General features: G+C 38.6%; 1 long non-coding RNA gene across 1 annotated transcript in view; it reads left to right on the forward strand.

Moving 5' to 3' along the window:
* Positions 1-22,193, forward strand: part of LOC109499116 — a 105,212-nt gene that overhangs the window by 36,058 nt on the left and 46,961 nt on the right. Inside the window, exons 6-12 of the long non-coding RNA XR_006597006.1 lie at positions 3,421-3,476; positions 5,821-5,953; positions 6,857-8,064; positions 8,316-8,756; positions 15,739-15,787; positions 16,126-16,316; positions 18,825-18,958. This is a non-coding gene — a long non-coding RNA (uncharacterized LOC109499116). The remainder of the gene's footprint in view (positions 1-3,420; positions 3,477-5,820; positions 5,954-6,856; positions 8,065-8,315; positions 8,757-15,738; positions 15,788-16,125; positions 16,317-18,824; positions 18,959-22,193) is intronic.

Below are 22,193 nucleotides of genomic sequence, written 5' to 3' on the forward strand. Positions count from 1 at the left end.
GAAAGACGATATACTTAACATAGTTTCAAAATATCTCCCAACAATATACTTATTGGCCAGGATTCAGAGAAAAAAATAGTATCTTTTGAGCAAAGAAAAATGTTTCAAAGAAAAAAAATAGTATCTTTTACAGTGGAGAAACCTGCCAGAAATCATCTTTACCCTGTGATAAAATTAACATCATCAGTAATGGGACACTTAGACATTATGTGCCTCCTGAGAAGGGCATAATAGCATTTGTATGATATTCTGACAAGAGTGCATTCCTGAATCTAATCATGATGGAATATCAGACAAACCCAAATTAAGGAACAGTCTGCAAATTAACTAGTTTGCACTCTTCAAACTACCAAGGTTATGAAAGGCAAAAAAGCATAAAGAAATATTTCATACTAAAGAAGACTAAACTAAAGAAGACACCTGAAACTAATGGTGTAACATTGTGCGTCAACCACACTCCAATTAAAAAAAAAAAAAGAAGACCAAGGAGACAAAACAACTAGCTGTAATCCGTAATCTGTGACCCTTGGTTTGCTCTTGAAACATTTAAAGTACAGTAGTGGACACTTGGCAAACTTTGCAGATGATCTGTCTATAAATTAGATAATGATAGTGGTATTAGTAATGGTATTGCATCAATATTAATTTCCTGATTTTGGTAACTGCAGTGTGATAATGTGTAAGAATATTGTTATTTTAGGAAATACAATAGAAGCATTTAAAGGTGAAGGACATTCTGTCTAAAACTTACCTTCGAGTGTTTCAGAAAAAAGAGTGTATATCAACGGATTTAAAAGAATGATAAAGCAAATGTGATAAAATGATAATATTTGAGGAATCCTGGTATTGCACATTGCACATGAGAATTCTTTGTATTTTTAAAACTTTCCTGAAAGTCTGAAATTATTCAAAATTAAGTTACCCTCTAAAAGCTATGTGGAGAGGCAGTTTTATGAAATAGTCCACTCTGGAGCCATAGTTCATGCAGCTCTCATGAGGTTAGGCAGGGGATTCTGTGGACAGGAGGCAAGCTGAGGCTTTCAAGACAGGTTGCCCTGCCTACTGGGGAAAATTACATTGCTTTTACAATAAAAACCCAAATGATTAAAAAAATAGGATAATATTTACTCCGCAAGTTTAAAGGCAACAAAACTATCAGTTTTAACAATGCGAATTGTTGATGAAAATAATTTAAAAAAACGTAAAAGCAGTTTGCAAGCATGTATTTGTTATCAGTGAGCTCTAACTAATAATGATGTCCAGATTTACTCATCTCCTTACCATTAATATGATGTCTGGGGTCTGTCAAGTCAGACAGAAACGAGAAATACGCAGAATTCAATCAGATGTTATTTAAATATCTATAGATTTGTGGTGGGAGCCCATGGCAAAATATGAAAAGTGTTCAGAATGGAACTTGGCAGTAAATGGATTAGTTAAATCTAATTAAGTGCTGAAACAATCTTGGTGGGGATTTGGAGACTCAAATCAGATTGAAGAAATAAAAAATGTGTAACTTAAATTCATGGGGCCATGAAAATGACCTGTTTGGAGGGCATGGACTTGGATTCCCGTTTGGCAGATGGTTCTATAAAAGGGTTACACTTGTCCATTTGTGGCCTGTGGAAGGTCAGTCCTAGCCAAAGCCTTGGCCAATGAGCAACCTTACTATGCCAAGACAGTCACCGCAGTTCACTTGAGATAACAAATTCCAACTTGCTTCTGTTAGTATATAAAATTCATTTCACCCAAGGGAAACATAGATTAGTCTTAGAGATAATGATTTAAGTCAGACCCATAATATTAATAATTTTTTGTTAATTTACCTAGAATAGGTACACATGTGGATTTAAAGAGAATTGAATATATTATAAACACATTGGCTTTGTGATTCCAATTTAAAATATGTAATTCAGTAGCTGATTTAGACATATGATTTTTAAGTTGAAATGCATAAAATATTTTACTAAGCTTATAAATAGTATTCACTATTTACAAGCGCTTAGAATTCATCATGTTTTAAATGTCATATATTGAATTTAGTTGAATTTTTAAGTGCCTGGAAGCGTTTTCCTTATTGTGGCATTCAAAAGATGGTTTTAAATAGACAATTATACTAAATATGTAAATATAGGAAAAAAATGTTTAGGAGACCTTAAGTTTATAAAAGAAACCAAACAAATTGAGATGATCAAAGATTAACCAAACATTTGATTTGACTTCTTGAGAGTAATTCTTAAAATTATCTTATTTTATTTTTTTCCAGTTTTACTGAGATTAATTGAAATATAACATTATATTAGTTTAAGATATACAATATAATGATATATATATATATCAAATAATTATATTGTATATCTTAAGCTAATATAATATACAAGTATATATAAATATATATATTAAATATATATATATATATATATATATATATAATATGAGTACCACAATCTGTTTACTTAATGTCATCATCTTTCATAGTCAAATTTCTGTGTGTGTGAATAGAGCTTGAAGGTCTACTCTCTTGGCAACTTTCAAATCTACAATATTGTTGACTATAGTTACCATGTTGTACATTCCATCCCCAGAATTTATTTATCTTGTAACGGAAGTTTGTACTTTTTGACCACCTTCACCCATTCACACACACTCCAGCCCTATCTATTGGCAACCACCAATCTATTCTCTGCTTCTATGAGTTCAGGTGTTTTAGATTCCACACATACATGAGATCATACAGTATTTGTCTTTCTCTGTTTAACTTACTCAATAGCATAATACTGTCAAGGTTGCCCATTTATAAATAAACTGAGTTTTAATTAGGAAAAAAACCCCACCCTGAATTGAAGTAGCAACTCAAAAAAAAAATACCCCAAAACCCATACATTGATACCTACAATAAATCTCATATAGATAGATTTATGGAGGTTTATCTTTGAAAGGAAAAGTGAAATTATAAGTAAAACATTAACAATAGTGAACTGAAATACCTACAAGGATATTTAAAGATGTATAACATAGGGGTGCATGGATGGCTCAGTCGGTTAGGCATCAGACTTCAGCTCAGCTCATGATCTCATGGTTTGTGTGTTCAAGCCCTGCATCAGGCTCTGTGCTGACAGCTTGGAGCCTGGAGCCTGCTTCATATTCTGTGTCTCCCTCTCTCTCTACCCCAACTCTGCTCACACTCTGTCTCTCTCAAAAATAAATAAACATTAAAAAAATTAAAAGATGTATAGCATATATCAAATGTGCAAATGAAATTTTTTATTGGTGAAACAAGATATATAACACATGGAAAATGTACATGAATACTTTGCTTCACCAAATGTAGGTTTTATCCCTAAGTAGTCATATCATTGAAAATAAGAAAGGAATGAATAAGATTATGACACAGACATAATACACATCATTATCATTCAGAAATGTGGAATTCTGGCATAGATGAAGTACATGGAAATCAAGAAAATGGATGCCAGGTAAGTCCAAAATTCTACATCAAATTAATATAGAACATCTGGGGGGAAAATTATTTTTTGGCAATTGAAGTCACTACTTTTACATGAAATAACAAAATACAGAGTTAAGGTGAAATTTATATACTATTGAGCATGCACTTTAAAAGGGAAAACAGAAAGGATTAGAATCAAGGAAATGTAACAACTATTACCTAAGGCTAAATCTAAAATCAGTACATAAGTAAATTCCTTTAAAAAGAATACAAAATAGATGCCTGTTTTAGTTAGGAGGAAGATTAAGCTGTATGTAAAAAAGACCCCAAATTACAGTGGGTATTTCTGAAGAAATAATATAGAAGTAGTAGGTGATTAATTTTATTTGATTAGAACCTTCTGAATGAAACTGAGAGGGAATAAGAATGTGTCGGCATAGAAGGGTCATTGCTCGGAGATTGAAGAAGGAGGGTTGTTTGGAATAGTAAAAACAGCAAGTATTAGGAATTGTTTAGAGGCTAGCTTGAACTCATTTAATTCTCACAATGACTATGAATTAGGTACATTATGATTTTCATTTTGTAGATGGGGTAAACAGGGCACCAAGTTATTAATTAATTTGCTCAAGGTCACTCACAGCTAAAACTGAGATTTGAGCCTAAGCGTTTTGTCTCCAGGATCAGTGCATGTAACTGCCACACTGTGCTATCTCAGTAGCCTTTTCTTAAGAAGGGAAGTTTTCTCATGTTAATCCCAGACCAGTCTGTGCAGTAATTCAATGTTAGGAAACATGGCTGTTGCATGTAAAGCATGCACTAGGGTAAGAACTTGATTAATGAGTTAACTAGGGGAGTGCAAGAGTGAAGGAGTTTAAGAAGAAACAGTTAAACATTCAAGGCTGTAAACTGTCCTGTAGCAAGGAGCATCAAACCCTGGTTCAGAGAGCCTAAGCAGCATGGCCAGATACTTCCATTGCTTTTCTAGTTCATTAACTCAAACAGTGCACTTAGAAAATTTTAGTGTTGTGTCTCAGTCTTCCCATCTGTAAAGGGGAGATAAATACCTATGTTTCCCCACAGGCATATATTTTAGTAGGAATAAAAGCTTGAAAGCCTTGGGAGATTATAATGATAGTATTTAGAGCAATTACCCTGAGAACAATAGTTCCTTATTACTGGAAGGTTTTGCTTTCTGCAGTTTGTTAACTGTGGTCAACAGAGGTCCTCAAGTAGTTGATAGTTTTTCTGAGAAATGGTCGGAGGGTCAATAGTAGCCTAACTATGTCACAACCCCAAATTGTTCATCTTACTTCCTCACATCACACGGGCATTTAGTCATCTCACATCATCACAAGAAGAGGGGTGAGTACAGTACAGTAGGATATTTTGAGAGAGAGAGAGACCACATTCACATAATTCTTATTATAGTGTACTGTTACAATTGTTCTATTTTATTATTAGTTATTGTTGCTCATCTCTTACGTGCCTAATTTGTAAATTAAACTTTATCATAGGTTGGTATATATAGGTGAAACATAGTATATATAAAGTTCAGTACGATCCATGGTTTCAGGCATCCATTGGGGGTCTTGGAATGTATCCTCCACCGATAAGGAAGACTACTGTAGTTACATTGGAGAGTGCTAAGAAAGGGATTGCCCAGATAAGCACGTCTGTGTTTGATAAATTCCAGAAGACCAGGCAAAAGCAGGCCCCAATGAAGAGATGAGCGGAGAATGTAGAACAGCATACTTCTTACTACTCCAGGGACTGCTAGTTGTTCAGTGATTGGTTGATGAGGCTTGGAACATGAGCACAGCCTGACTTCAAACTTCCTAAGCACATAATCAAGGCTGTTGATAACTTGTTGGCCTTCATACTCAAGATAACAAACAGGAAGTTTCTACAACCCCTACCCAGTAGGACTCTGAGCGTGGTAATGCCAAGCTCTCTGGTTTTCCTTGAAACTGTTGGCACTGAAACATTTGGGAGGTGGTTGGCTTGGGGTTGAGGCAGTTAAGTATCATTTTGAGCAGTCTTTCTCTGCGCATGGATATTTCACTATGTGTGGGAGGTAGCATTGCCAAGTGGTGAGCATAGAGACCTGGGATCCTTCCATGTGACCTCGAGTTCTGGTCCCTCCCATCAGCCAAGTAACCTTGAGTAAATGACTCGTCCTCTTCAGACTTCAGTTTCTCTGTCTGTAAAATGAAGATAACAGGCCCTACTTCGTAATATTGTTGGGAGGACTAGAGGAGCATGTAAAGCACTTAGCTCATAATAAGGGCTCAAATTATGTTAGCTATTATTTTTAACATTCATTTTTGTTATTTATTATTTTATTTTAAATATTAGTGTATAATTGCTCTTAGGGGGCCAAGGACCAATTTCACTGGCATTAGATTCTAGCCAACTCTATTACCACTTCAGAAATAAGACTCATCAACGCACTGAGTGTGGCCCAAGATTTTTGCCTGCCTCCTACCCACTCAGCAAGGAGCCACAGTGAGTTTGTGGTAATACTAGCTATCCATGTGTCTTCCATGAGCATTTGCAAAATGATGATAAATTACCCAAACTGTGGCAAAGTCTCTGTACCTATTGCAAGACCTAGGGGTAGGAATGTGCGTTAGCTAAAGCAATCCATAACAATTTTGAAGTTACTGGCACATGTTAAGAAACAGAGTATCTTGATCCTTCTGAGAAAATTTTGCAAATGTTCTGCTATAATTGTATGTAAATCTGAGACTTGGCATCAGCATATTTCCTCTTAGCAAATGTGTCTGAATAAATTGATCCACCTTGTCTAAGACAGAAAGGGTATCTCCAACCATTAGTATTCCGCCTCTGGGTTGGTTTTTTTCCAGCCTGGTGTAATTTCAGGCAGCAGGCCATTGTCCCAAATGCATTTCTGATTGATTTTCTGCCTAACAACTGACAACTTAACTTTTCAGCAGGAGGTCTGAGCTCAGGCCTCTTTTTTAATGCTTCAGAGTGTAATATGATCCTGATGGATGGTTCTGAAGAACAACTGGCTTTTGTGATGGAAAAGAAAGTGTAGGACTTGGTTCCCAAACACACGGATTTCTTCCATATGGATTACATTACTATAAATTAGAGAAGGGTAGGGGTGAGGAAGAGGTGGTTGCTTTTGTGGGAAAGGCCAGGATTTAATACTATTATCCTCTTGCTTATAATTTAAAGAGTTCTGCTCTCACTTGAATCCACTGATTTAAGAAAGTGTTTGGTAAAAGTGGGCGCAATCTACTTGATTCCTTAGGTAACTTTACAAAAGGCATTTAAAAATCCCATTTTAAAACTTGATTCTAACCAGATATCAAGAGTCACAATCTGCTTAGTGGTCAGTTTTGTTGCTTAATGATACAATTTGTATTTTGTTTTAAATAGATTTGATCCTAGAGATTTGATTCTAATTGAGCAGGCTACTGTGGGTTCCTGAGGATTTCTCCAACAAGAACAGTTGTGTTTGGTATGTGCATCTGAGTCGTTCGTGAAGGATGGAAACTTCTTGGACAAACCTCCAAGTCAATCAAAAGGATTACCAGGATTTTAATCCCAAATATCAAATCCCCAGCTGTTGGTAAAAATGTATGATCTATGGTTCTAAATGACCACAGTTGAGTGACACTTTGATTTTCACACAGGCTCCTTTTAAGTGGCAGATGGTATTCTAGTTAGTTTGACTGTAAGCTTCCTGGAGTCTGGGTTCTCCTTGGGTGGCAAACCTAGGAGAACCTATATAATGGCAAACTCACATTAATTGGTACCAGTGGATTTGCAGAGCAAAGTCTAATTTCCTTGGCCTTGTTCATTCTGCTTCTCAGCTTTTCCCTATTTTCTTTCCATTTCTGAATCCTTCCAAGTCTACCTCATAATCTACTGTGAGGTCCTCAAGGTGACTTTGACCCCAATCATCTCTTCTATTTCTTACCTCCTAATGCATTTGTGGTGTGTACCATCCAACTCAGTTTATAATAATATTATGTTTCATATATTTCTCTTATTAATATATGTACATTGGCTCTTCCTCTTTTAACTCCAGTTCCTTGAGGGTAGGGACATTATTTCACACCATCCTTATAACTTCTTCCTTTCCTTGATAGTGTCCAACTCAGTGCCAAACATCCAGCAATTAACTAAATATTTCCATACGGTTTAAAACATAACTCTAGAAGCCTTTTGAAAAATGTCAGTAACTTGCGAGTTTACATTTTAAGCCATAATCAGTTGACCCCTTAATTGGAAATGAGCACTTTCTCTGGGTAACTTGTATATTCATGTGGGAGGGCAGCATATATAGGGCTATGGGGAAGGATGGAGAATGGTTTTCACTTACTTCATACTGTCGCCTCTATTTACCCCAGTCTTTGAGAGCAGATATAGTGGATCAATCCAAGGAAGCAGACATCTCACTAGGTATTTCAACATAGAGAATTTAGCCTAAGAAACTGGTTAAGACAGAAAACTGAAAAAATGGAAAGGGGACACGAGATTATCACAGAGATAAGTAACTGCAGGAAACAATCCCACCCAAGTGATGTGGTTTGAAGTCAATGGTCAGCAAAGAATTCTTGAGATGGTTTTGGTACAAAAAGGTGTTTTTTTTTTTTGTTTGTTTGTTTTTTAAATTTTTTTTCAACGTTTATTTATTTTTGGGACAGAGAGAGACAGAGCATGAATGGGGGAGGGGCAGAGAGAGAGGGAGACACAGAATCGGAAACAGGCTCCAGGCTCTGAGCCATCAGCCCAGAGCCCGACGCGGGGCTCGAACTCCTGGACCGCGAGATCGTGACCTGGCTGAAGTCGGACGCTTAACCGACTGCGCCACCCAGGCGCCCCCAAAAAGGTGTTTTTATTAAAGCATGGGGACAGGACCCATGGGCAGGAAGAGCTGCACTGGGGTCATGAGGAGCAATTGATTATACACTTTGGAGTTGGAGATGGTAAAGACAAAGGAAGTTTCCAAAAGGATTTTCAGAAGCTAAAGAAGACTTATAGGATCCTGGAGGCCTAGCTATTACCAAGCTAAGGTTGTTTTTCCTTCTAGCAAAGCATTGATATTAAGACAGTTGGGAGTTCTCGAAGAATGTTATACTCTGCCTGCCTCAAGTATTTGTTAATTCCAGCAGGTTGTAAGCAAATTTAATTTTATCTCCATTTCTTTTGCCTTTGTTCTCCACATCATTAGCCCTGGGTGAACCAACTGGAAGAGGTTTGGGTGATGAGAACCTAGAAGCCAGGAGGAGAAGTCCCACAGAACTGCACTCAGATCTCTGAGGAGGGCAAGGTGAGATGGTCTGAGGATGGCAAAGAAGACACTGGGGCCTGGGACCAGCTGCCTTGCCAGGGCAAAAAGCCATTGCTGAGTGATGCTGACTGAAACAGCAAGCAAAGGGAAGACGAAGACCTTCTTTCTTCTAGTCTCCCCGACTCCCTCTAGTGCCCCCTGTTGGTAAGCACCTATCAGGAACAGCTGGCAAAAGAAGAACATCGCTTTCAGAATCCCAGCCCCAGCACCAGAGTAGAGCAGAGCAACATGGATTGGAGCTGAGAGTTAACAGCTTCATTAACTGGCACACACGAGAACAATATATATTGCCTTCCTATCTCGTGAGGGGGTGAGGAGGATGATAAAGATAACAGAGACACACCTGAAGCACAGGGTCCTCAGTGTTTGCCAGAACCTAAAGCCAAGGAGGTGGGCACAGCCCTGCCAAAACAGTCACACTCAGAGGGAGCTCTGAGCTCCATTTCTTCTGCCTCCTTTCCCCCCCAACTTAGATTTAAAACCTACTTGCTCTGCCGTCTCGCTAGCCTCCAGTGTTTGTGGAGTCTTCTCTACCTTCCCTGGAGAGAATGTGATGGAAATGTAAAGGTGACACTTTTGGCATGTTGCACTAATCTGGAGGAGTGCTGCCTGATTAAATCAAATGTTAGCATTCCCTGAAATTCAACTATTAGAGAGTCCTATTAATAGCTACTCACAATTGGCTCCAACAGGGAGACCCACTCTGAGAAGTGTGATTATTCCTTCATTATGATGTACTGACTTCATATAGAACCTGATACCTTTATTAGAGGAAGGAACTCATTTTACATTAAAATAAGTCCACACTAGAGAAAACATCTATCCTGCGTATAAGAGTATGTTCAAACACGCTACGTAAGTTTCTGGGTGGAATTCTCCAGAAAGTGAGGAGTTGGGAACTGTGATATTGTGGCAGGGTCTTGCCCAAGGTAGGCACAAGAATTAATGCATGCTTGTGGGTGAACTATGTCTACACTGAGCACACTGCTGTGGCTGCAGGCACATCTTCCAGTCAACCAAGTGTGAACTGATTCAGGTTCTAAAGGGATCTTGGTGGGAATTCCATAATAGTGGAAGTGTACTCCCCCACTGTGGAAAATCACCCTGCATTTATGTTTTCTAGGGTTGAAACTTTGGTATAATGGCTTCTATTCAATCAAATAGTTGCCATGTATAAAACACCGTTTTAATTTCCTTCATGAATTAGGTCATTTACTTCTCACAACTCTAAGAGCATTTTTTTTGTTACTTATCTCCATTTTGTAACTAAGAAAACTTAAACAGAGAATGATTAAGCAACATTTCCATGGTGGCAGAGTGAGGGTGCAAACCCAGGAAGTGTGACGTGCAGGACCACACTGCCTCACAGGGCTGCCCAGCTCACGTTGTTAGCAGGAGACTTATACACAAAAAGACAGTAGTAATACTGGAAAAATTTACCAGTTACTCCTGGAAGAATGTCCAACACGTTCACGTTGCAGGACACATGGGCACTCTTGAAGGTAATTCTCCTATCTAAGAAGGAAGAGAAAGAAGGAGTAATAAAACAATTGAGCACCCTCTCTGTAAGCAAGTCTGTGTTGAGCATTTCACATATGGCCTAAGTTGGATCTTATCAGACCCATTTTTCAGATAAGAAGCTTGGAGGCTCAGAGCCGGTAATTTGGCAAGATTATTGAATTAATAAGTGACAGAGCTGATATTTGAGTCTATTGATCTTGGATACTCATGTTCTAGCAATTGTTAACATTTTGAGTTTCTTTCAAAAATTATTTAAACCTTTGAGAGGTGCCTGAGTGGTTCAGTTGGTTAAGTGTCCGACTCTTGATTTTGGCTCAGGTCATGATCTCCCGGTATGTGAGATAGAGCCCCGCTTGGGATTCTCTCTCCCTCTCCCTCTGCCCCATGCTCACTCGTGTGTGTGTGTGTGTGTGTGTGTGTGTGTGTGTGCGCACATGTGCACTCTCTCTCAAAATAAATAAATAAACGTTTAAAAAATTATTTAAACCTTCAACAATACTTCAGATAATAAAGATCTTAGAAAACAAATGAGAGAGGAGTAGTTTTTTTTTCCATTCAGCTTTTAGTTTTGTTTCTTATTCTTGACAAAAGCCATGGTAACTACTCATGACTCTAGCCAGAGCCCCCATCTGCCCTCCTTGATGTGTTTATTCTAATTGGAATCCACAGAGGTCATTCTTTTGCTGTATCTATTAACTGAGCTTGCATTTAGAACATTGCTCTATTAGAATTGTGGAGATTATTAACTTGGATTTTTCAAATCAGATTTCCTGCAACTCTGCTCAAAGCAACCTTATTTTCCCAGTAGAACAATCATGTATTTTCAGCGAGCGGTCATAAATATTGAAGAGTCAGTTCCTAGCTAATTTAAAAGAATAAGGGATGGAACATCCTTCACATTTCATTCTGATCTAATTTTGGTTGAATAAGTGTTTGCAAAGGTCAATCTGAAAACAATGTCATAAAGAGCTCCAAGAGGAGTATTTACAGGTTTGGCTGTGTGTGTGTGCATATGTGTGCCTGTGTGTGTGTGTGTGTGTGTGTGTGCGCATTTCTATATTTGTAAAAGAAATGATACATTAAAGAATGAAGGCATTAAAACAACCAGAGAGAATCAAATGCTCACTTCTTTTTCATAGTACTATATGATGATCTTCGATATTCTCACCAATCACTTAAAGTTCTGCAAGCTTCTGAGGGTTTCTGGATTTCCAAGGAAGGATTACATGCCTCCATTTGGTTTTATGGTAACTTATGTTTTCTTATGGTCACAAGCTCTTCAAACTAGAGATTATACAAATCTTATAGATTCACTAATATTATTAACAAGGATATTTCAAAACCTAGATGACCCCATCCCCAACTTATTTGAATGAAATGAAATTTATTAAGCCATGAATGAAATAGGGTCATCTGTCTTATATTTTAATATTCTAACATATGTCTTCATCGTATTGCTGTGGGGCAGCTGTGATTAATGCCAATTTGAATGGTTTTCCCACTTAACTTTGCCCCCAATCCACTGCTATCTACCTAGTGCAAACGTGTGTGTGTGTGTGTGTGTGTGTGTGTGTGTGTGTGTGTGTTTTAATCGAAAACAGGCTTCTTGCTGGTACGTGCAGTTCCTTTGCTGGAATTAGAGAAAGGCGCCCCCACTGGGTGGACAGATGAGGAAAAGTTGCTCTTTCCGCCACGTCCTCTCAGTCCCTTTCTATAAAACCTGTACAACTGTGTGCATTTGCTTATAAACTTGTGAAATATTTATAAGGCCTTAAAACTGATGTCTGAATTAGTAAATGACCTCATAATTGGTCTCCTTGCCTTCAGCCTTTTGCCATTACAATATGTTTCATATATGCTTCATTATCCTTCATCTTCCGACAGCTTTTGCCATCTCCTCTCCCTCTGCAATGTTGTCAGGGTCTTTTATGGCTGGGGCTGAAATGCCAGTGCTCACCTGATGTTCAGAACCCTCCAGAAACCTCCTTTTGCACCCTTAACTCCTCTTCTTCCTCGGTGTGGACACTACCCTTTTGTCAGACTAGCTTAGGTAGCATTTACCAACCACCCCTCTTGTCATTACTACCCCTAAGATGTCATTCCTGTCATCTGGAACAACACTACCCTCCATTTGCTATGTCTAGCTAGTTTAAAAGAATAAGGGATGGGGCATCCTTCAAGCCATGTTTTCTGGCACCGTGTTTCTGTCAAGGTACAAAATTAATTTTTGTTACAACTAAGTGTACATAACATTTTGACAATGTGAAAGATTTTGCCGAAGCATAGTACATCCCTAAGTCTATATCAAAGAAAGGGTTGATCTAGCAGAACGTTCAAGAACTTTGCTTCATGAGAACATGATCAGGACAGTAAAGAAGTCTCCTCTCGGAGGGATACTTGCTGAATCGTGAATGAGGAATAAGGTGATAATTGTAGAAGGATTTTTTTTATTTACTAAAATGTGCTTTAAATAGAAAATGGTGTTTACTTTTTGAGACCTTCAGCTATGTTGGCGAAAAATTTCAATACTAGAAAAGGAACTATGAACACCAAAGAGGTTCTACTTCTAATCTGTCTCAGATCTTTGAATCCTAAAGGACCAGATGAAAGCTTGCCTTGGCTTCCTTTGCCCTTTGCCCTTGACGATTTCTTCCTCCCCTAAACACCAATAGCATGGATCTTCTGCATCTGCACGTGGAGTAGATGATGTCAGTGCTCTGTCCACCTCCCTGCACCTAGCCCAGAAGTCACCTCTTCTACACACTGATGCCTTCCTGCATCTCCCCGCCTGAGGATGTTCTCTCATCTGGGTGCATCCTTGGTCCATGCATAACATTGGCCAGAGGTTTTGGGGAATTAACATCCCAGGAGCTACCCTCAAAAAGGATAATAGAATTTGACAAATACTGCATTTGCTCGCCTTACATTGGGATGATCTTCAAGCATGTTTCACACAATCAGGGTCTCCAGTAGAACTGAGTTCCAGTTAATCACCGCGATCGTCTGCTCAGTCATATACCCCTTTTGGCTTTCCTTCTCCATATTGCTACCCCACTCCTTCCCAGCACTTCCTGGAGCCCTCTTCTAGATAAATTGTTTGCACCCACATTCCTGTTCCCCATGCCTTCATTAGTATCATGTCCCATTTCCTTCTTTCTTTCCTTCTTACATGTTTTGTCTTCTTAAGGATTAATCCAGCCCCAACTCTGAAATATCCATCCTAGTACAGCAGTGTCACGGTAACTGGTGAGGATGTTTTTATTGATTGAATGAACACTGTGGAATGAATCAAGTCTTGGTGGACTTTTCTGGGAAATGATTCCAATGGAATTTTGAGTATAAAGGGATTTTATTTCTAAAGTACCAGATTTCCTCTTGTACTACTTTCTAAGAAAGGCTTTTAAATTTCAAATGATTTGATAGGTCCCTTTTTTCATACCTAACTGCAACCTCTGCAGCTTGTTATCCTTCTCGTTTTGATTCAAGTGCTGTTATTAACCCTCTTCCCGTTTATGTATTTCATCCTGCCTCCTGCCTCCTGCCTCAGTCAGAAGTTGACGGTCAGAATTAATGCAGCCAGGGCATGGTGGGGGATGCTAGGTGTCCTCAGCTTTAGGGGCTGTGCATTAATAGCCTGGAGAGCCCTCAGACAGGGAGCTGGCACTTCCTTTCTTGTATAACAGCATTATGCACATTACACCACCAGTTTCCTGGCAGCATCTTGAAAATCTGATTAGAAACCCATCCAACGCAGGTATTTTTCCACTGCATTTCAAGTCCATCTCTTTTGTCACAGAGGAGATTTGACTAGAAGAGGGGCAGGAAGGACAAGTTGGTCAATTGCCATTTTAGAGTGCGGAAGTACACAGGATGGAGGAAGATGAAAGACTGCTTTGGAGCCATTTTCATTTTGTTCTCTTATGACTAGTAGGTCTTCAGGGTGATTTTAAAGTTTTCTTTTATTTACCTATCATGAGCCTTGTTAAGGGGTGAAATACACAGATTCTGTTATTACTCGCTGGCCAAGGCAATGTCAATTCGTCCTAGTCAGTCTCTCTGAGGCAATCTAATGGTAAATGTTTAGTTTCAAACCTTGAGTTTTAGTCTTGGATATGTTACAGTGTCGTGTGGCCATCGACCTAAATTTTTAGTGGGCCAACTGATTGGAATTCTCAAATGTGACATACACAGAATAGTACTCACCTGAGTGTGTGTTTTTCTTTTGCCTTCTCTCCTCTCTCCTCTCCTCTCCTCTCTCCTCCTTTCTCCTTCCTTCTTCTCCCTGCCATTTTTTTGAAAGCTTCTTTAAAGATTAACTTATTTTGCAGGAGAGTGGGTAAATTACTCCTAGGAGTAAGACTTGAAATGTTTCTCATTATTTTTGATTAGACTCCTGCAACTAACTAGCCCAGTGGTATCTTGCACATAATAGGCTCTCAATAAATGCCTGTTGGACAAATTGAGCACATGAAGAATGGAGCCTGGCAATCCAGTATGGGATAAATACCTACATTTACATAACTGCCCACCTATCTTTTGGAAATTATAATGCTACAATTGCATTTATTTACAACAATTGAGATGGTCACATTTGAATTTAGAAATCAGAGGCTTCGTGTCTGAGTTTATGATCAGCTATGAAGGACCTAGAGCAACTATTTGCTTTCAGATATGCCTTAAAAAAATTTAGACGTTAGATAGAGTCATGAAGTTGTGTTCTAGTCCTGATTCTGTTATTAAAAATCTATAATTGCTGGGATGCCTGGGTGGTTCAGTCAGTTAAGCATCTGACTCATTGTTTTGGTTCAGGTCGTGATCTCACAGTTTGTGGGTTTGAGCCCCACATCAGGCTCTGTACTGACAGTGTGGAGTCTGCTTGGATTCTGTCTCCCTTTCTCTCTGTCCCTCCCCCTTGCTCCCTCTCTCTCTCTCTCAAAAGTAAATAAATATTAAACAAATATAAAAAAATTTAAAAACTCTATAATTGCTTTTGCTTTGGGACCTTATTTATAAAATGTGGAGATTAATATCAATAACCTCCACCGTCTTCCATCAAAGAGTCAATGACTTTATAATCTTTTGTAAAGAGCAAGAAGAGAGGGGCTTTTAAAATTTGTCTTCGAGAAAAAAGTCCAGTCTTCTGTAAACCAAAAGGAAGTTACTAATAGGCTGTAACCAGGATAGTTCTGAGTTGTTCTTCCACTTGACTTGTGGTTCTCTCCAGTCACCTGCAGAAAAAGAATGTGATTTCTACCCTTGCACTGTTTGCTAATTATATTGAAAAGATGGGAAAGAGAGAAGAGCAGAAATGTGTTTCCTGCAATATCTCTTAGGGGGAAAGAGAAAATGAACTTATTCTGATGTTTTGTTGTCAGGAAAACATTTACTTAATTCCCTCATCACACACCCCAATTACTCTTATTCTTTTTCGGCTCCATAGTTCTGCTCAGACACTCAAGTGGATCTTCCAGATGGTTGCCTGGTCTAAGGTATGACGCTTCTCTCCGTAAGCAAGCTTTTCCCTCTTTCCATCCCACATACAATATGTTTCCTTTGTACTTGGCCTTTACGTTTTTTCTTTAAAGTTTTAAGGATAATAGCTGATGGTTTTGATTTGTTCCTTAAAGTAATACTTGACACTTGCAAGGGGTGTTTTATGTCTGTACCCAGTGCTGCCACCTTCTCAGGAGAAATCTGCTTTAGAGGTTGACAGGGAATACTTCTCTCAGTCAGTGCTAGGGAAGTGGCAGTGATAAACCCACTGCACTTGTCCTGAATTTTCATTTGGTTAAGACTCCATAGCCTCCCTGGTCCCTCCCTCCTATAGAACCCGTGGTAGAGGAAGAAGAGACTCCAGGCCATGAAACCGGCCCACGTCACTCCACTGACTGATGTCTCCCACACCTCTGATGCCAGGATATTTCATCTTTTCTTAAAGGATTAAGAGAAGGGGTTTGCTGAATATGACGGGTGATATTTATTGCAGTCTTTCAAAGAGCATCTGCCACTGAAATGCAGGTAGGAGAATGAAGCCAAGTATAACCGGCTCTCAGTGAGAGTCAGTTCCCCATGAAGATTTATGCTTTTGGACCCTGATTTAAAGCCCATTCGCCCTTCTGTGGATGCACAGTCCACCACAAACACAGCTCCAGCCACCCCTACCAGCACCAGAACTTCCACTACCCCTAGTCTGACAACCATCGCCACTGACCACGGCCTCATTACCATCCCCTCTTCACCTTACAATCCTCATATCATTTCAAGTCTACCTTTTTTCCAGAGCATCAGGACTAAAATGTTATGATGACACTGTCTAAAATAATAATAATAGTAATAATAATGATAATAATAATACCATCTATGAGGTGCTTATGATGTATCCGTATATATAAAATATGTATTTATAAGTATATATATGTGTATATATATATATATGTGTGTGTGTGTGTGTGTGTGTGTATATATATATATATATATATATATATATATATATAGTAATGTTTATTTATTGAGAGACAGAGAGAGAGCATGAGCAGGGGAGGGAGAGAGGGAGACACAGAATCAGAAGCAGGTTCCAGGCCCTGAGCTGTCAGCACAGAGCCTGACACGGGGCTCAAACTCACAAACCACGAGATCATGACCTGAGCTAAAGTCAGATGCTTAACCAACTGAGCCACCCAAGCACCCCTACCCATATTGTTTTGTAATTGTTAACTAACTGAATCCTCACAACTACTTTATGAACTAAGCAATATTATTAAGTACATTTTGCACATGTAGAAACTGAGGCTGGTGGTGTTAAGTAAGCTGCCCAAAGTGGCTGGATCCTAACACAGGCTCAGAATCAGAATTTTTAGCCAATATACCAAAGATTTTTCTCCCCACTGGGAATACTTGAATTTGAAGTTTGGAAGAGTTTGCCACACACAGACACACACATCACTACCTTGGCAACAGCTAGTAAACTTACTACATTTATTTCCCTTTGAACTTGTGAAGTTAGCGTAGACTGTGTATCAGGAACAAATGGCAAAGGTTTGTTTCTTCCTCAAGCAAAGTCCAGTGCAGATTTCCTGATTCTGCAGGGCACTGCACCCCTCTGCAGCGGCTAGGGAATCCCAGCTCTCTGGAGGATTGCTGATGCAAGGGGAGAGAGTATGGAAAACTCACCTACTTTTCAGAGCCTGAAATGGGGGGTGACACACTCCACATCTGTTCACAGTTATTACACAGAGCCAGGCACAGGGTCCCAACCTAGCCACAAGGAGACTGGGAAGTGTAGGGAGGGAAAGCACGTGGGATAGTTGAGAACACCACCACCTCTGTTTATTGGTGGAAAAACATAACCTGTTCAAGTAAATAATTCATATCCATAATTGGAATGCCACAAGACCCTGAGCAATCCTGTGTCAGGAATCCAAATATCTAATTAACTTGTGACAATCCTTTTTTCGTCTGAAAAATGTACAGACTTAATAAATTCTCATGGGATATCATAGTCCCCCAAGGCTTGGGCTTTGGCATTTCCAAGTGATCTTTTATATAATGAACAATAAGGGGGAGGAGAGAAGGCGTGAAATCTTTGAAATTTTTATATCTTGCTCCATGTCATGTCACTTGCTACTCTTTGATATTTCTAGCTATTAGAGAATAGAGGAAGTCTCACCTCTCAGAGCTCCACATGTGAAAAGAAGAATTATAATTGGATCTCCATACTGTCATTTATGTTTGGTATAAAAGGGGAAGATATGAGCCTACAGGGAAGAAGAAACCAGGTTATGTCTTTAGAGCTTGCTGAAGGACAAGCCTCTCTTTATCCAACATTCTTGATTTGATGGAGTGAGTGATCTTCACTCTTCAATCTTTAGAAATAGTTCAGGGAAATAAATGTTGCCAGCAGAGGGCTGAAAAATGAGAACTGGAAATATTTGATCATTATTTAACATTATTTTGAGTAAAGAATAAAGAACACTGTGTTGTAAACTTCTCTGACTAGAATCTGTTGTCTAGAGTTCTAAGTCTTCTATTGACTGCCTCAAACTAGAGCCTGGCAAAAAGAAAGGATTTGATTCTAATCATTGGATAAATAAAGGGCACTGGAAGTTCTCAGTGTGTGTTTGCAGTCTTTGTGGACAATACCATGGAGGGAAGAGCCACTGTGCTTACACTCTAGCTGTGTCAAGGTCAGACCGCATGGATTACTGGTCTGGCCCCCTAAGGAATCTTCCATGTTCTTATGGCCTATGCCTTGTTCGTGGGGGCTCTGCTAAATGAGGAATGAAAAAGGCATTTTTTCTGGTATTATGATATCCCATGAGAATTTGTGAAGTTCAAATTTTGCTAGGGCTGGAGCCACATCTCTCGGTTCCAACTTAGCAACTTTAAATCCTGGAATCCCAACAACAACAAAAAAGATACAGTGCAATCTAGACTAAAGATACCCCACCTATCTCCTAAACAGAAAAGTTCCTGGTTTCACTGCTTATAGATTTTCAGCTGTAATTGCCTACTCTTTCTTTCTTGGAGGTGGAGATTTTGAGAATGCACAATTCTTCTTTATTCCTGTTCCTGTGATCATTCCCATTTGGTTTGCTGACTAGACCAGAAAACTACTTTCTGTACTGCGAAGACATCTCACGATACAAACTATTTTCAGAAAGGTAAGTTACGTGTGTGTGGTAATGCACTTATACTAGCTTGCTGTCTTTTTTTTTTTTAATTTTTTTTCCAACGTTTTTATTTTTATTTTTGGGACAGAGAGAGACAGAGCATGAACGGGGGAGGGGCAGAGAGAGAGGAAGACACAGAATCAGAAACAGGCTCCAGGCTCTGAGCCATCAGCCCAGAGCCTGACGCGGGGCTCGAACTTCCGGACAGCGAGATCGTGACCTGGCTGAAGTCGGATGCTTAACCGACTGCACCACCCAGGCGCCCCTAGCTTGCTGTCTTTATCTTAAGGCTTTCTCTCTAGCTATCACACTTACTTTATATTGCCTTTTCCAGTTATTCTATCATAGCTTTATTTTTTCTTTCACCATCAATCCCTTTTACTCTAGAATTGCATGAAAGTCTCCAGTCCTCAGTCTTGTGTACTCCTGGCCCATCAAGTCAGGTTTATTCTCAACAGAAGTTCTCTGACTGTGTCAAATTCTTCTCTATACAAGTGCCTTACACACACACACACACACACACACACACACACACACGCATGCACACACATTTTTAGTATAAATTATACATTCTGCATTGCTAAATAATAGACTTATTTCACTAGCGTCGGTAGTGACTAAGTTTTAAGTTGTATCTGTACATATAATAGGACCACTTGTGAAAGGAATCACGAGAACAGAAACAAGCTATGTGCCTGAGAGGGAGCAGGCCCCTGCCAATAGGAAGCTGGGTAAACATTGCTACCTAGAGTTAAATGGCCTTAGGGGGAAAATATAGCCCATGAACCAAAATAGATAAGGAAGCATCTTTCCTTAATGTCCAATGAAGCTTATTCCCCTTGAGCTTTATTGAGGTATAATCCACAAATAAAATTGTAAGATAAAGAGTACAACATGATGATTTGATATTAAACTTGTAGAAACAGAGAGTAGAAAAGTTGTTGCCATGGGCTGGGGAATGGGGGAAATAGGGAGAGGTTAGTAAGGATACAAGCTTTAATTTGTAAGATGAATAAGGTCTGAGGATCTAGTATATAACATTAGACTGTAGTTGGCAACACTATTATATAATAGAAATAATTTTAATTTGGTGTCAGAATAGGAGCGTGGGAAGAACTGGTGAGGGAAATTTGAGATATCTAAGGATCTTGGCTAAGAAATATATAAGCTTAATTAAGATTGAGAAATAGAATAATAAACTAGTAGATGTTAATGTAAAAGCTTAGCTGCGCTCAGCTAGTTTAAGCAAGTCTGATACTCAACAGTAGTATTTTTTCTGTGTAAGATTTTTATTCTGTCACTCTAGTTGCCATTTTTGTTATTTAGAATTTTCCTAATCTGAAGCCTAAGGATCAAATTAAAACAAAGCCTCTCTTTATAAATTTTAAAGTGGTCATGAGGAGAAGTATTGAGCTTGTCTCTCACACATAACTAGGGCCTACCAGGGGCAGACAAGAGTCATGGCCACGTGCTCAATCTGCCCGTGAACCGGCCACTCTATGGTGTGACTGAGGCCACAGATGTTCCTGGGTCATAGCCAGTGACAAAGCCAAGCAGTTGTACAGTACTGGTCTGTTTGTGAGAATGTCCCAGTTGGAGGAATTATTTACTGAGTGACCACTTTGCCACTGTGTATGTGAATACAACTTAAGTCTTGTCAAATATGGTTATTTCATTAACATCACTATTGTGTTTGTGGTAGACCTTCTCACTGGACTTGGTTTTGCATTCCTGTTGGTTAAGGGATAGCTCTAAACGTCAAAAATTACTCTTAAAAAGAAGAGATTTCTTTTTTCCCCTTTGTCATTTCATTTCCCTAAAACTAAGATCTCTTAGTTTATCAACTAGGGATTCTTTTTCGGCAACAGGAAGATTAGTTAACTGACTCAGTCATATTTTCCCATAAATGGCAACATGAGCTGTCCTGAGATGTATTTTTAGATACTGGATTAGTCTTAGAATGTGAATTCTGCACTGTGGGAAAGAATGACATGACCCTGCTAAGATTTGAACTCTGCTTTCTGTCACCATGGTTACCATTTGATCATCCTAACTTGCATTCTTGGAATCCAAAGGAACAAATCTAAATAATATCCTCTATAGAAGACAGGAGTCAAAACATAAAATATGTTGTCCTTTATGTGAACAAATACAAACCATGCATGGACTAAAGGACAAAAATGCCTGTGGAACAAAAGGGAGGAGGGATATATTTTGTTGGAAAATGCAAAATTTCAGTTGGTTATTGTAATTTACTATTACTATTTCAGAAATGTAGGTTACAGAACTGCTTAGTAAAAGCAAAATATGATGATAAATGTAGTGGTCCAAAAGTTTCATCAGGTGGGCCATATGGAGCCCATCTTACCTGTGTCTTGTATTTTAAAAAATCTAATATAACACCTAGCCCAGTATCTTATTATCTGAGTGACTGCACTGGAATCATGTTTTCTTAGCATTCCTGATTAAAAACATCAGCCTCAAATGGAATCAAAATAGGCTTTATTAAAAACTGTAAACATGATCTTAAAATATGCTAATTCTAAAACATCTGAAGCATGGCCATTTCATAAGTATTCATCTAGTCCCTACCTTTTGTGAGCATGAATCTATGACATCAATGCTAAGATTCTTATTCTCTCAAGACTACTTTTTAGTGATTACATTTCAGAAAAAGAAAAACAATCATCTTAATACAACCCTCCTGGCCCCCCAATAAATAACTACTTACAAAAAAGCAGTCAAATTTGTATCCACACAGTTGTTAATGTTGAATGATCGTCACCTAGCAATCATCACCTAACACTCATATTTTATTATTTTATTATTTTATTTTATTTTATTTTATTTTATTTTATTGTTCTGTTATCTTTTTAAAAATTTCTAGTTAGTTAACATACAGTATAATATTGGTTTAGCAAAACAAATATGAACTATTGGAACTTCATGAAGATAAAAACTTCTGCACAGCAAAGGATACAATCAACAAAAGTAAAAGGCAGCCTTGGGAATGGGAGAAGGTATTTGCAAATGACATATCAGATAAAATGTCAGTATCCAAAATTTATAAAGAACTTATCAAACTCAACACCCAAAAAACAACCCCATTAAGAAATGGGCAGAAGAAATGAATAGACAGTTTTCCAAAGAAGATGTGTAGATGGCTAACAGAAACATGAAAAGATGCTCAAAATCACTCATCATTAAGGAAATACAAATCAAAACC

This window comes from Felis catus, chromosome B1, assembly GCF_018350175.1.
Source record: "Felis catus isolate Fca126 chromosome B1, F.catus_Fca126_mat1.0, whole genome shotgun sequence".
NCBI lineage: Eukaryota > Metazoa > Chordata > Mammalia > Carnivora > Felidae > Felis > Felis catus.